This window comes from Nanorana parkeri, unplaced genomic scaffold (assembly GCF_000935625.1).
Source record: "Nanorana parkeri isolate BGI_ZX_2015 unplaced genomic scaffold, ASM93562v1 scaffold624, whole genome shotgun sequence".
Taxonomy (NCBI): Eukaryota; Metazoa; Chordata; class Amphibia; order Anura; family Dicroglossidae; genus Nanorana; species Nanorana parkeri.
Window position 1 is genome coordinate 295,895 of NW_017306892.1, and position 5,641 is coordinate 301,535.

Here is a 5,641-nt window from a genome sequence, read left to right on the forward strand (position 1 = left end):
AATTAAACAGAAATTTTGATTAGTCTACAACTCCTCTAGTGCTCATTTTCTTTTCTTCAATTAATGAATCGGCCCCATTGTCACAGGAGTTTCCTCAGTTGTTTCCTGGATTGTCTCACTTTGGGCGTAGTGTGAAGATCCTTTAAGGAAGCCTGTGCGATAGGCTGGGTGTTTAATCAGATTGATGTGGAGGCTTTTTTTGTCCTTTTAAAAAAAAAATATATATATAAAGCAGATTTCAGTGGAAGCCCCGCCGGAGTGTGTGTGTGCGCAGTGAGTCTATTTTTAGTTGAGCGCTGAAGACAATTCAGTTTTTGGCCCGAGCCCCGTCTGTGTCTCCCGCTCACACTTTTCTTCCTCTCGTCCGCCACACTTTTGCACTCTGTTTCATCAGCTACAGATGTGGCACGCAGCCCTTCCCGGAGAAGTCATGAACTGTATCGTCTGCAAAATTTAACAGCCAACATCTGCTCCCAACAGCCGCACGACTGATGCAGAGAGCAGCATGGAAACTTTTTTTTTTAAGAAATAAAGAAGCTGTTCAGGGACTGTTTTATACCCTTGAAGGATAATTTGGTTTCAGATTTATAATGTTTCAGGGCTGTCCGTGTTTGTTCTTTGGGTATATTAAAGAAGATCTTGCATGAAACTGCAGGGTCCGATTATGTTGCAGCCTTCTTCCCCCCCTGTATAAAAAATGCTACTTGTAATTGGAAGAAAAATGTAAAAAATACATTCCTTACACTCTGGGTTCCGGCATGTTCACCAAGATGAGGTTGTCATCAATGGACCTTCTCGTGGGATTCCAGGAAAGCAGAGGATCCCTAGTTCCATTGTGACAGTGCTAGAACATCTTCCAATGAGATTTGTGATCCTGAGCTTTCCCAAGATCACCCGGTGAGATCCAAAGATCCAGCACGTACAGGAAGCCGACAGCAGCTGGAGCAATTTTGTTTCAAATTATATTTGTTATTGTACTGGGTGTTTTATTTATGTGCACTGAGGCTTTTTTATTGTGTGCACTGAGCAGTTTTTGGGGCTTTCTTTTATTGTGTGCACTGAGAATTTTGGGGGCTTCTTTAAGTTTTAATCCAAATTAACAAAATTTGTACAATTGTACAATTGTTGGCCATTTTCTCCAAATTCTTAGTTTTTCCAATAGTTTGTTCTAGTGATATAGGAAAGAGAATTTTCCTTCCTGTTGATAAAATATTTGGTAGCTTTCCATTTTTTGTGTGATTTTTGTCTTTCTTTGCTTGTAGGCTCCTTGTAGCAGATCTTCTCCCCTTTACTCACTATACTGTCTTCTTCTGCACTGTGTCTCTGTGGAGAGGTGGCCATCTTGGTAGAAGACCATGGCCTTGCTTCCTCTTGTCAGATTTGCCCCCTGATAACGGGTGAACTAAAGCAGCATTTCTCAACCTTTTTTTTTAGTTGCAGCACCCTTTAAAAGTATGCAAAATCTCAAGGCACCCCAGTCTAAAATGTAACAAATGAACTGTGGTTTCTCCCAAATTCTATAACAAATCCTTATGCTAGATAAGGGTCTGGTATGGATTTTAAAGGGGGACCCAATGTAAAAAAACAACAACTCTTCACATCTGAGTCCCCCCCCCCTTTCATAATTGGCTTGCGTGCACTATGGAAATGCATGACACTGCGCAGAAATTTGAAGGCACCCCTGACAAAGCCGGAAGGAACATCAATATGCCACGGCACCCTAGTAGAGAAAGGCTGATCTAAAGACTTGTAATGATCAAGAAGCAGTAGGAGAGGTGGAGAAATAACAGATCCTTAGAATGGATAAAGCAGAAGCAGGAAGATCCTTGCAATGCAGGTCCTCAGGTACAGCTTCCTCTCCAGCAAGGAGAACAGTGATCAGCACAATGCCTTTCCACATCTCCTGAGACTACCAGTCAGAGGCAGCAGTGCCTCTCCAGCTGTAAATACACAGTTATAAGTCAGTAGACATAAGAGTGCCTAGGCACAGTCACATGTCAGGAATTGCACTTCCATTTTTTTAAGGATGAAAGGTAAATCTTTTAGGGTACTGCTTGGGCACAATTAACATATTTACAGGTCCCTTATAACATAGGAAAATCTTTACTTTTCGAGTTCACTTTATTTCTTGTGGTTCACATACCCAATAGTGCTGTATATCACAAAAGGAGGGCGACAACTCCTATGATTACCAATTTTGACGGACTGTATGCCAGTGTCCAGTCTTTTGTCTTCTCTTTGCACTGCTAGTTAACATAGTGACATCCAACCACAGCTTTCTCTTTCACAAACCTCCCAACCTAAGCCCCTTCCCACCCATAGGCTCAATAGGCTCACAGAGCAGGAACACCCACTGCAAGCCTAATTACAGCTCTCAGCTGGTGAGTGCCAACGAGGCATACAGATGCCAGTTAATGACAATAGGTAAATGGCAAATCTAAAAACCATTTAATGACTTTTGAAAGGAGGCGTAGGTGGACTAAAGGTTGTTTTCACAGACTAGCCCCGGGGGTGTTTTAAACATTCAGCAGAATGTCATCTGGGATTTTTATGATATTTTTGTTTATTCTGTAAACCTTTTATTTTTTTTATTTATTAAGCTTGTGTTTATTTCTTCATTCTTGTATTTTTAATTCTATAATCCTATTTCTCGCTGTCTCCTAGCAACCTCCAAAGTTTGTTGTGAGTGTAAACAATTAAGCTTGGCAAAAATGAACATTCCCTTGTAATTGACAATCTGTTTTATAAACTGAGATATGTCATATAAGATCTCTGCAAACTAAAGTTAGAATTGACACAGTTGGTATTATTTTTGTATACTTGTCCCTGTGTTCATAAAATTGTTATCTAGGGCAGTGGTTCTCAACCTGTGTAACCTGAGGACCCACATTTGTCCTTGGTCATTAAGTCATGACCCAAGTCGCACTGCGATGGAATGCACGGCATTGCGCTACCGTGCATTCTGGTGCGGGCGATCGAACTGTGGGTGGGTATGAATGGCAATGCAATACACCTCCCACACCGGAATGCCTGTTAGGTGCGATTGCGTGGTAGAGGACTGTTCGATTAAACGGGCCCTCAAAAACATTGACAGACTTACACGCAACCACAGAAACATTCTCACATACACACTCCAAAATGTCCACCCAGTCTCCCTATCTTACAAGAACTGGAGTGAATACTCAGTCTGCGGTCCAGTGTAGGCTGCTGTGCTGTGATGGAGCTCCATCCATATTTGCATCGCTTGTACACCTCCCTTGCACTCCCTGTAGAGGTGCCGGAAGTCAGAATGTGACGGAATTCTGGTCCGAGCACCCCTACAGGACACGTGATCGAACTCTAAGGAATGCACGTGTGGATGGAGCTCCCTCGCCACCATAGCCCCATCCCACTCCACCTCAAGCTGACACTCGGCACCGGGCAGCATATTTTGAATGTCTGCTTGGCATGAGACCCTGCTCCTCTGGGGGGTGGGGTTGGGGTGGCTGAGAAGCCTCTCACCTAAAAAAGTGGAAGGCATGCGGCGACCCACTAAACACGGGTTGCGGCCCACTTTTAGGTTAAGATCCGCCAGTTGAGTACCAAGGATCTAGGGGCTCATGTGCATGGGCACCTTGGGTCGTACAACATTAAATTTGGGTGTATTTTCCTAACTGGGAGCCACAGGTGTTGCATACAGTGGCCCATTGAAATCAATGGCTGGAAGTATCATCTGCTAAGGGACACTCAATGCAATATTGCTCATCAGAAGAAATACCTGCGGATGCACTCACCAAACCATTGCCGAAGAATCATCATAGTTCCCTTCGAGAGAAGCTAAACACCATATAGCAATGCATATGCTGTTGAGAAGGGGTGTTGGAAATACAACAGCCTATGCTGATATGTACTGATTTGTATTACTGACATTCAGAGATGTAATATTGTCTTTTGAGCACTAGATGGCACTGTGGTGCAAAGCCAGTCAATGCTAGTTTTGTAAATGCATGCTTTTGTCTGATATGCATATTTCTTGTTTGATGCTGTATTCCTGTATACGTACATATATTGTCCTGCTAAGAAAGTAAAACTTAAATTAAATTCAGCATTCCTCAAGATCTCAGTGCTTCATCTAAACATATAACCAACGCGTACGTTCGCATGTAAACGCAAATACCGTTATACAACCACATAAAGCCATTGATTTCTATGTATGAATCCCCTGTGGCTCCCGGACGCCCACATTTTACGTTGTACGGTCCCAGGCGTCCGTGTGAGACCTTCATGCATTTACATACTTTTTTTTTTCATGCTTTGTGGTTTAAAGGTCAGTTAAATACACATAAGATCATATGTGCATTTAAAGCAGAACTCCAGGTAAAAATGTTGTTAACCCATGTAGTGGGGCTACCCCTGCACTCCAAGGGTCAAGTGCTCATTTTTGCCCAGGGTAAAAAATTAAAAAGTTATACTCGCCCGATCCTCCGTGCTGGCTTGCTCTTAGACCGGTCCCTGGAGCGTCTCTCCCCCTCTGTTGCAGCGGTCTAAGGTCCCTGAGTCATCACTTTCTATACACAATGTATAGGATGCGAGGATGCCGAGGGACATACCATTGCTGCAGGGGAGGAAGAGACAGGCAGGAGGCAGCACTATGGCTGCCAGCCAGCTCGGAGGATCAAGTGAGTATAACTGTTATTTTTGACCCTAGGCAGAAGTGAGCAGTTAACACTTGCACTGCGGGGGTAGCCCCACTGCAAGGGTTAATACATTTTTTACCCAGAATTCTTCTTTAATGTATTTTATGCAATTTATTTACCTGTGAAGCGTCCCTTGTGTAGACATCCGAACGCACCGAGACTGCTGCCATTTTGGATGATATAAATGTGCAACTATGTAAAGCGCTGCATAAAATGTCAGCGTTATGTAATAAATAAATAAATGTGATGTCAGAAGCCTCCAGCAAACTCAAGTGACTCAAATATTCCCCTTTGCTCCTTTCCCAGCAGCTACATAAAAGTTTATGTAGGGAGGTGATGGGAGTGGCAGAGGAGATGGGCCAGCACAGACAGTAACTAGACACTCCCAGAAGAGGAGAGCGCTATGACGTGCATGGAGGGAGGGGGTTATGCCAGGGAATTGACTCTTCCTGCAGTAGTCACGTTTCCTAGCAAGTTCAAAGGCACATTGCAAATCAATCATTTATGGAAACACTGCAAGTAAGCATTTATAATGCTTGATTTCTCTGTCCTCTTGCCTGCAGTTTATTTTTTGTATGCTGGTGACAGGGTCTCTTTAAGCCGATAAAACGGTTCTGTACTTCAACAGCTCTATCAAAAACTGGCCAATTTGTTTCTGACAATGAGGTGCTGCCTCCGCCATTACTCATCTGAAAGCCATTCTGGATGCGTTACTCCAGAGAATTATATAGTAACGCTATTGTCCCGCTAACCTTCAGCTTTGGAGACCTTGGGTCAACCTGACCCGCGACAGATAAGTTAACAATAAAAAAAGCAATAATGTTATCGCAGTACGTCCAGTGACCAAATGAAGAGATGAGCGCGATAGCAATCTGCGTCATGGCGTTTTACCGGCGTTCAGTTTTCATACCACTTTTTTTTTCATAGCAGCTGAAACTGGAACCCGCGCAGCCCCCCATCCCCCC